This window comes from Peromyscus eremicus, chromosome 17 (assembly GCF_949786415.1).
Source record: "Peromyscus eremicus chromosome 17, PerEre_H2_v1, whole genome shotgun sequence".
Taxonomy (NCBI): Eukaryota; Metazoa; Chordata; class Mammalia; order Rodentia; family Cricetidae; genus Peromyscus; species Peromyscus eremicus.
Genome location: NC_081433.1, coordinates 1,219,901 through 1,231,156, shown reverse-complemented (window position 1 = coordinate 1,231,156; position 11,256 = coordinate 1,219,901). Strand labels below are relative to the sequence as shown.

Here is an 11,256-nt window from a genome sequence, read left to right as displayed (position 1 = left end):
GCAATGCACATGTAAATGGTTAAAAAACTAGCAATGAACTAAGTCATGAAGAATATCTGTGAATATAGTAATTTCCCAGCGAAAATGAACATCACTGCAAGTCCATGCATGTGAAATCTTACATATTCATCTACTTTGGTCTCGCTATGTGTACCTCTATCGTCATTGAATGCAAGTTGTCAGTAAAGAAAACAAACAGCAAAATGGAATATTTCTAAGTATTATGAACTAAGGTTTGTTTTGTTTCTTCACAATCCTATAGTTTGAAAATTTTATAAGAGCAATTTTATAGTACACAAAATGAGAAATTATTAAAAGAACATTTAATTATATGTATGTTTGAAGGCTATAAAATTATATTCTGTTATACAAATAGTAATCCGTAATATAATTAACCTTTTTGAACTGTTTGGTTAATTGGTCTCTCTTTCTTGTTTGTACTATGAAAGTGCCGTTTTTCTCAGATCTAACAGTTAACCACTTTAATAGCAGCTTCCTCTGAGGCATGAAGACTCATTTCCAAGTTACAATGCTTTGCATAGTCTTGACTCATTCACACTGAGATCATCTCTGCTTATTTAATTTCCCTTTCTAATCTGTGCTTTATAGAAACCAGGAAAAAAAATTCTTAAAACCTGTAAGAACTGAAATAGTCTTACAGAATTAAATCCTTGGACAATGATTTAGACAGAAGGTATATTTAAAGTGACTATTTATTTTATCCCATTAGATCAAACAATAGAAGTCACATAATATACTGTTGTATCCTTTGAGTAATGAATTTATTTTATATAAAAAAATTTTGCACTTACAAAATATAAAATCTTGCAGATTTAATGTAGGGTATCCCAATATTACACAGTTTTCTCCCAAATAATACATAGAATTTGTATTCACCAAATAATAAATTTTGCATAGGTCTTTGATTTGATTATGAATTTCATGAAAACGTGAAATTTTAAAATTTCTGTTTCTTATTCTCTTAAAGTAATGAGGAAACTGGGAAGTTTGAAGTAGGGCATCCTTTTCTTCCTTGCTTGTTTTATTTTGAAATATTCCTGCTTAATAAGATTTATGATCAGAGCTTACTGGACTCGGCTTCAAGGCTGTTTTGTTTTACTGTAGCATTCTGGCCTTTGGGTGTCTCTGTTCTTCCTCATGGATTGAACTTTTTACCTCCAAGAGTCCATATGCTCATCTGACCTACAGAAAATGCCAAACGTTCCCTCATTGTATCTCTACCTCAAATACTATAGTAATTATTCTTATTTAAACTTTGCTGATTTATTCCAAACTTTATGGCCAGTGAAAAAGCACAGGAAAGGACAGAAACATTCCACACTGAGATGAACATGTGCACCTCGCTAATAATTTAAACTAAACATATAAACAGAGAAAGGTTGGGGGTCCTTCCATCCTCCACGCACATTTGTCTTCTGTGTTTACTAAATCCTATTTAAAGTGTGTTTCCTGATTCTGTACAATTCTATGACCTAAGATACTGATGTTTTTCAAAATTTAATAATACCGACACAAATGCTCCAGGATATCAATGAGCACAATGTTAAATTTATTGGACAGATTAGTATAGTATTGTACTCATACACTACTGTATTTAAACAGTGTGACTGTATTTCAGAGTAAATTTACAACGGCCTTTCTGAGGCTGCTGTGCTTTTCAGCTGTCCACTGTTTGCCTCATGTTAAGACTCACCGTCCAGAAAATTAAGAGTAAAAATATCCACAGACATCCATAATATGTTTTGTAGGAGTCAGATGAAGCGTCGTGGTGTTGACTTTCTCATCCTGTAACAAAAATCAGACATATAATAATTGACCCAAATGCTTGTAAATATTATGTATTCGAGATTATCAGCATGGAACATCAGAGCAAAGAGAACTCAAACCTGGAAGCTGTTGGGAGAAGGCAAACAAGTCCTTATCATCAAAACAACAACCTTCCTAGCAGCCGACTCATTTGTCTGTTTCCAGGTCTTGTGACATAAAAGAGTGATTTTTGAATTTGCTGATGTGCAGCATCTTTTGGTATATTTTTTAACCTATTTTTAAAACATTTTATGGTAAGTGAGAGATGAAATTTCCAATCTCTATAGATGTGTACATATAAAAAGAAAATTTCCACAGCAAATGCACACTGTGCTTAATCCTAAATTAAAGTCATTGCCAAAATGTTATTCCTTAACCCTGAGGCACGGACAATTTCTAAAGAAACAAACTCGGCGTTTAATTAACTCTGAAATCCTCCTGTAAATGGAGCTTATGTGTGTGTGTGTAAAATTCAAGGCAGGATGAATCTAGAGAAGAAAACTGCTCGAGGGGTTGCCTCCTACAGAAGCCAGTTGGCCCTATCTGAGTCAGACAGACTGCACACACAGTTACCGGACTAAATTAAGGAGTGGGGAGGTTCATCCAGAGTGCACAGATTAAAATTTTCAATAGACCTAAAAATGTCTCCAAGGCATGAATGAGCCCGTCACTTCTCCTCTGCCTCTTCAGCAAATGATGGATTCACTCAGTGCCCATAACACACCCTGTGAGCTATGCCTGGCTTGCTCCGTTATTCCTCCCTCTCCAGTCATGCTGAAGCAGAGGTTGTGGTTAAACAAATGTGCTTTTATGGAGCAGAGTGCTGTGAAACAGAGCTGATTAGGGCCTGACATTTCCAATTAGATGGGGGCATGAAATTGGCTGATGACTCTATTGTTTCGGCAAAGGTTCTGCCTCGCCACCCTCCCAGCTCAGGGAGGAACTGATTTGTTTCACTGTAATTCAGGGACTTTGGCTAGAATTCAAAAAAATATTAATACAACCTTAAAAATTCTATTTTGAAATTCATCGAGCCATGTGCTTATTCTCAACAAATTAGACCTTGAACAAAAGGCCTAACCCACATGAGAACTTACTGTTGAAAAAAGTAGTTACTAAAAACAATAAGGAAAATAACAAAGATAAATAAAAGTAATTATACATTAGTTTTTATTTTTAAAACCATGAAATATCTCTAACTATTCTTTAGTATATGACTCATTAATATCATGTATTCTCTAAAATAATCCTCCTAGGAGAGTAGGGAGCCTCATATTAGAATCATTATGAAACTTTTGCTCACATATCGCATATATACACACATCTATGCATGCGTTGCACATGCATATTTGATATGTGTGACTGTATACTTACAATATGCAAATAAATAAGGGCATTTATTAATAATTTACTCAAGTACTCAAGTGTTCTGAGCAACTTTTCCTCAGAAAGTTTTTTTGCTTTAATAACTCTACAGGAAAATAGATTTCACTCTTGTCTTTCAGCTCCAGAGAACATAAAAAAGGACCTCTCATGTTAGCTCTCAATCCTGAAATCAATAGCATTTCACCAGGCTTATGTGCTTGAAACAGTTTACCACAGAAAGAAAAAGTAAGAGAAAGGAAAAAAGAAAGTATGACATTTTACGTGTAATCAAATGGTATCATCTAGTTCCATTTTTTCTCTCAGTTCATCACACTGAAGTTGTGATATTAGAAGGGAATGAACTACATGTGAGTGGAACGTTTTTGAAGGAATCATGGAAGCACAGTGTTCACTGAGCAACTCTCCACCACCTTGTTCCCAGTGCAGTGGTCAGGCCAGGGCCGTGAGAGAGGCTCAACCGCTGTGGGCCTGTGGTTACTACTCTGGCTCTTAGTTCTGTCTTCCCTGCTCTTAGGAGAGGTAGGAGAGATCTTTAATCTTTGATGTTTCAGTAATGAAATGATAAAATATGACACATAAACCAATTGTTCATGAATTTCTCATTTTTCCTTGATGTCTTTTGCTCATCTAAAGACTAGGTTATTTTCCGGGAGACTTTGGGATTGTTCCGAATTCTGAATTTGGATGAATGATTAAAGTATTTTTTTCATGCTTTATTTTGAGAGAGACTTTGAACTGATAGCTTGGTGCAAACTAATCTTGTGGCTGCTGTGAATTAAAACTGTGATAAAAAGCAAGGTTCTTTTTTTATTGGGTGTGTATCATAGACAATATGTCAATGTGGTGGCTGGAGTCTTTTCTCGTGTCTGACTACATGTGGGGAAAAAAAAACAAAACAAAACAAAAAAAATTACATCTTCCTGATAAGTATGCTCACTGGGATATGAGGATTGAAGACCACTCACAATCCTTGTGTAGGGTGAAGGGGTTGGGATAATAAGATTTCATAACTTAATGTTTCCACTACTTTTGTTAATACATTGGTGGTGGACATTTGTGGTGAAGAATTTCAAGGATTCATGTTAGCCAGAGCCAAAAGGATGCAATGGCAGAGTTGAAGCTCAGGAGGTCCTCGGAACCAGCATGCTTGCTGGATTCTTGCTCCAACACTTGAAACAACTATACCAGCTGTTTTCAGACTCCTCTGTCTTGAGACATAAGAAGGCTTTTCTGGTTTCCTGAATATGGTATAATTTTAATAACATTTGAAGACTACTGTATACTTGAGTTTTCATATGCCTGGCCACGTACACATACATGCCTCAGATTTGCAAATTCCATGAGAGGTAACAGTGAATAATAGGATACAAGAACTAGTGTGAGCTGCATTACAGCTCTATTCTCAAATTATTAGGGAGTGTCTGTAGCATGAATCTTAAAAGGTCTTATTAATAAAAACAAACCCAGAGCTAGGTATTGAGGTGAACGCTGAAAGATCAGAGAAACAGAACAAGCCACAGCCACCTCACCTTGCCAATTCCTCAGCTGATCCTGTTTCCTCAGACTGGAAGCCTCTGAGTCCTCATCTAAACTGAATCTCAGGTGAACTGCTGCTCAAAAGCCTAAAAGCTTAACCAGTTCTAGTTCCTGGTTTTCACACCTTATATACCTTTCTGCTTTCTGCCATCACTTCCTGAGATTAAAGGCGTGAGTCACCATGCCTGGATGTTTGCTGTGTGACTTTGAACTCACAGAGATCCAGATGGATCTCTGCTTCTGGAATGCTAGGATTAAAGGTGTGTGTACCACCATTTTCTGGCCTCTGTATCTAGTGGCGGTTCTGTTCTCTGACCCCAGATAAGCTTATTAGGGTGCATAATATTTTGGGGAACACAATATCACCACATGTGTTGTTTTAAATTAATGCTGAGATTTAGCTGGGTTTACTTTCAAACAACTTTCATTAAAAACTATTGTCTTTTTCCAATACATTTCCATCAAACAAAATAAAGAGATTCAATGTCCTATAATTGGGATAAATTTCAAATTAGTTAATCAATGCAACACTATTGAATATTGAAATGTAGAAGTGTTCTTCTTTTGATCTATCTAAAATTAAGCAACAGGAAAATACTAAATATAAAATCTAACAAAAAGCACTTTGACATGGGAAAGCACACAAGGCCACTCAAAGAATTACAGACAACAAAGGAAAGTTGAGAGCGGGAGAAATAATCTTCTCCAGGAAAAAGCATGGTAATTGATTACCCAGTAACAAATGATCAGTCCTGAAAACATACCTAATATTTAGTTACTTAGAGGATCACAATGAGAAGGAAATTTTAACTTTAAAAATATTATGCATTGTTACAATATTTCTCAAAATAATTATTTTTCTGTTATCTCTTCAATATTTCATAGGTCAATTAGTGCAAAATAGATCGAAGTTTATCATTTAAACTCCATAGTCTTATATTCTCTTAGTGTGGGTTCTAATTGTAACATCTAATGACTACAAAAAATTAATTCTGTTAAGGAACAATATTTACCATAGTTAAAATTGAATTACTAATACATATTTCAATATATATATATATATATATATATATATATATATATATATATATAAATAAATGCTGAGTCAAACAATATACAAAGTAGGGATGGCATTTAATCACATAATGTTGCAAAAAGACTATTGCTAAATATATGTGGTTCAAATATTTTTTTTTAACCAGAAGCTCAAGAATTGAGTCTGTATACATGGCACAAAAGTAGAAATCTTTTGTTTACTTTTGTTTAAATTGACTGGTGTCCTACACTTTCTATTATTTTGTTGGGAAACTGCTATGTGGTTTTTATTCTCAGAATAGCAGGAAATGAAGTTAACATGGTTTGAAACTGAGAAGTCCAATGAAGTGAAGGAATGTGCAAACATGTTTAAATTTCACAAACAGAAGCTTGTCTACACAAAAGAAAAATATTAATTTACTATCAATTTATACCGTGTTTTATTGACACAAAAACACAGATTTATTGAAAAATATCCATTCTCACAATGAATATATCTATTTAGAAGAACACTTGATTTTTACTTTTCACAAGTGAATACAACTATAAAAAAAAAACCCTTAAGATACCAGAGAAAATTAGTAGCACAACTGTGATAAATAACTACATATATATGTAGAAAGGGTTGGTGAGGCTATTAATAGAACTATAATTTTTTGAAACAAGTTAGCCTTATAATGATGTTCACTGAGATGTCCAATTGTAATTGAAATATAATCAGAATATCAATTAAAATAATCTCACAGTAGAAGTTATGTAGTAAATACTGAAGGTGCTGTCAGTGTGCTCACAGATATGTGTGGGCACATTCTACATCATAAATTTCTCCTAATAGTTGTGAATATAATGTGGACAGGTATTAACATCATCTGTGTTTATGTTGCTTGCACTATCTTATTTAGAAACCTAAAAAGTATGCAAGCAGAAGCATAATTAAGATAACTCTTGCTACCAAAGAATGCTTGGGGAAAAAATTAAATAATTGTTATCTGGGACTTCTGTTTGTGTCACAGACAGACAAAACTCCCTGGGGAGTTGGGCCTTCATTTGAATGCCAAATGGTAAATGGAGAGATGTTCATGATTTTCAAAGGAAGAATGCTCCATGGGAAAGATTTGCAGGTAGAGAATGCTCTTCTTTTATCAGAAGAAAGGCAGTCATGTAGAATTGTATCCAAAACGGGTACTATAGGCTAAGATCTCTCAGAAGGCTAAGCAAAGATCAAACCATGTTGGATTTTATAGATGGACTCAGTTCAAATTATATGACGACTAAAAGTACTCTCTCAACTTTATCAGATATTCACATTTCCCAAAGAACACACCATAACTTCTTGTTAATCAGTATGTTCCTTTGGAGACCTGAGATGTACATTTTAGTGGGATGATGTAACTTTTATCTTTGTGTGGCTGATCTATTTTATTAAACCAAATATACTCCTGGTTCATTTGCATTGACACAAATTATAGGTTATCATTTTTTAAGGCAGGATACTGTACTATTTTGTACATATATCAAATTATGGATCTGTAGTAGATAGGAGCTTAGCCAGATTATATATCTTTGCTGTTATGTATAATGCTACAATGATCTTGAAAGTACCAATATCGTCTAACAATAATAATTAAAATATATACCCAACAATAGGATTGCTGCGTCAGACAATAGTAATTTGGGGGAAACTCTTCAGATGCTTATGTGACACTTTTGGCTTCCGTAATTAATGAACCAATTTCTCTAGCAATGCCCCTTCTGTCTCTGTCTCTGTCTCTGTCTCTGTCTGTCTCTCTCTCTCTCATACACGCACACACACACACACACACACACACACACACACACACACACACACCTATACATCAATCTCATATATTTATCATGTTACGATTTTAACATTTATCTATTTAGCATATATTCTGTCAATTTATCATGTCTGTGATTTCTCATCTATCTATGCATCTGTATTCTTTCCTATATATGGCATTTATCTCTCTACTTTCTCTCTGTAGTAAGTCCACGAGCAATCCATCCTTCCTGATTGTTCTTTATTTCTATGAGATAAAACAATACATAAGAGTTTGTTTCGTTTCTATGACAGTATGTACTCCAGGGACTTTAACTATTTTGTTAAGTTTTTTATACTTTATAGTGGTGTCATGATCATTTAGGGTATAACTCACTGGTTCAGTGATTTCTGGAAATTCATCCATACACAGCACAGAAAAATAAAAAAAAAGAAAAGATAAAGAAAAACAAAACAATGTAAAAAAATCAAAAGAAATATTCATGCTCACTAAATTCAAGAAATCATGAAAAGTATTTTATAGGCCATATTAATGTCTTAATACTCTTGAGATATACAAAGAAAATTTAAAAGACATTATTCTAGAGAAAAATATTCCACAATGATTTGTTATTGTTGACATAGTTTTTACTTTTTACACACTAGTAAACAGTTGAAAAAAAATGACTGTCATTGAATGCCAGATCTCAAAACTCAAAACATGGCAAGAAGAGCTCTTGAAACTGGACAGATATCTGAAAGGCACAAAGGATCTGCAAATTCCAGAGCATGTGTGTGCAAGGCACAGATATTATAGCTTGATTATTTGTAGAGAAGTGGTCAGTTGTACAGAGTTCTAAATCTATTTGATGATAAAGTCACTTGATTAAAAATTTTTAAAGTAATAACACCTGTTTGCTTTTACACATAAAACCTAATTATATAAAGTTACTCCAGGATAAAATTAAGCACAAAATCCTTCCAATATTATCCAAAATGATGACAACTGTAGTGGCCTAATGTGGCTCTTAGCATAACATTTTCAATTGAGTCACAGACATTTGGGTAAGGAGGAACTAGTTGACTGGTGTGGTGGTATTCACCTGCACTCTCAAAATCCCTGATGTAGAGGAAAAGGTGTTGTCATACATTCAAGGCCAATTGGGTTCACATAGCAAGTTCCAAACCTGCTAGGGCTCCATTGTCTCAAAGGAAAAGAATAAATCGCACTGTTGATAGGACATTGAGCCTAGCTGTAGTATCACACTGTAAGTAAAAATTGTATCACAGAATGGAAGAAAATAATTTGGAAAAGTGAATAATGAGGCTTGGAAAATATACATACTATATTTCAAACACCATAATAACATGTCTTAATTAACATAGAATTAATGACAGAAAATTAAAAAAAATACATCCTTTCCCATTAACTTCATGAATAAATCATTATTTGTCACATTATTTTGTTTTGTCTTACAATCTACGCTATATGTTCCTGTTTTTAATGTAGAGCTCAAATGCATCCCCTTGTTTATGGACCAGATGACATTATAGTAATAGCTTTACATTTGTGTTTTATGTCTCCTTTAATTGATACTAAAAGAACAGTTAAAAACTACAAACAAAAATTCAGTTGAATGGATTATTATGAAATACATAAATATTAAAACTGCTAATTTGGGTTAAATCTTCCTGCCAAATGGAACTAGGGAAAAACCTGACATGTTTAGGCACATTATAATTTATAACATAGAAGAGAGGAGAGGTTAGGGCCGTGAACAGGATATATCATTTGATGATGCTGCCACCTTTTTTAAAAGAGCAGATAGTAAATTGAGAGTAATGACAGGAAGTTATGTGTCCAAGATCATTTGTCAAATATGCCACTTTTCCCATTGTTCTGGTCATAATGAGATATGGCACTACCAAATTTCCCAGTGGATCCGTTTTTTACCTGCATGCCAATTTTCTCATAACTGATGATATTATCATTGTGACTATAAATGCTTTGCCATGTCCTCCTGTGATTTCTCAAACAGCATCCAAGGAGGCAGTTAAGACAAGTTTCCAAATTCTGAAAGAAAAGTAACAAATATGAGGAGAGTGGTGATGTTTATCACTTTAAATTTCAGTTGTATTTCTTAGAAAAGACATATTGTCTGAGGGACAAACAGATTCTCTTTCCTGCTATACCTACTTTGCTAAAATTAGAGAGAACAACAGAATCACTTTTTGAATGCTACTGATTTCCAGGAATTTTGCAAATTTTATGGAAACATGCTAACTATAGATCCAGAAAAAAAAAATGTTTTCAGGAGTAAACTGTTGTGGTTGTTAAGAATTTACCATTGTCAGCTATTAATCAGCTATTATTGTCTTAGAAAGGCTTTCCTATGAGTAACTTTGTGGATGTAAAGTTCACTAGCGGATTATTAATTAAAATGAGTAGATCCCCAGAACCCACGATGAAAGTAGAAGCCAGAAAGAGAACATTGGCTGAAAGTGAATGACAAATGCTGGCAATATGTACACCAGGCTGGCAGTTTAAAGGGGAAGTGAGAACCAAAAAGGAGGCATTCATGATTTGGACCACTTCTCTCCTGATAGACAGAGACTTTTAATTATATTATTCTCTTGCCCTCCTCTGAACCTTACAAACTGCTCACAGCCTGTTTTATCGGAGGAGTTCCTTGAAGCTGAGAGCATTTACACAGGTTATACAAAGTCCCCTTGCTATTACTGGTGAAATCAGAGCCCATTACCCAAACAGGATCAATTGATAATCTACTCCACAGTTTGACGACTACAGTTCTTGATGAATTTAGTTGGGGGCCTATGGACTGACAGTTTCTCCATCTGGGAGTTTTTGAGAAAATGGAAGTTTGCACATCATTCTTAGAAACAATGAATGTCCGCATTGTAGAGGCCTGCCCGTGTGTTCATCCACATCTCAATTTGAGAAGCAATGAGCTGAAATCCCCCTGGAGGATAGAAGTACTAGAAGTAGGACTCCCAGGGTAGAATACGTCAAAAGAGAATGGAAGTCTTAGGGATGAAGAGCACAGTGCAGAACATCTGCCTTTGGTCTCTTATCCAAGGACAGGGGACCTGATTTTGGCAGAGCAGTGACTTTCCCGGGCATTGCCATACTATAGCAAAGCTGCAAAGGAGGAGGAAGACGAGAAGGATGAGAAGGAGGAAGAAGATTGGGTTGTTAACTATGAATTACTACACAAAGTATCTGCCCCAGAGTTTGTTCTTTCATACTTCACAGGCTGAGTTATACAAGTTCAGTACTGTAAAAGGACTCAGGGCCTCAAATTGCAGATTTGAGATTCATTCTTCAGAAGAGGAAGTGTTAGTTCTTAAAAAACATAATGGAAAAGCTTGTTTTTTCCTCTTGGACAACCATGATTTCAGACAATTTATGAAACAAGATTCTTTTTAAAACAGATTAGGGGACCCTTTATAATAACAGGGCTTAATTTCTTATAATAGAACTCAGAAGAGATAATTTGGATCAATCTAAGATGAAGGTAAACACTACAAATAAGATGAATCACCAGATATGAGACAAATTCATAATTAGTCAGTGAAAAAAATTGATTGAGATTAGAGAGACACCAAAGAGATTTGCCCCTAAAAGCAAAGAGATATTGAGAATAAAGACACTGATACCTTTGCTGGAAGTC

At 34.7% G+C, this 11,256-nt stretch overlaps 1 long non-coding RNA gene across 2 annotated transcripts in view; it reads right to left on the bottom strand.

The window, feature by feature from the left end:
- Window positions 1-1,549: 1,549 nt before the first annotated feature.
- The window catches only part of LOC131894453 (uncharacterized), a 30,215-nt gene continuing 20,508 nt past the window's right edge, over window positions 1,550-11,256 (bottom strand). For both annotated transcript variants that reach the window (XR_009374918.1, XR_009374917.1), the window contains 2 exons: window positions 9,519-9,638; window positions 1,550-1,806 (listed from right to left, as the gene is read on the bottom strand). This is a non-coding gene — a long non-coding RNA (uncharacterized LOC131894453). The remainder of the gene's footprint in view (window positions 1,807-9,518; window positions 9,639-11,256) is intronic.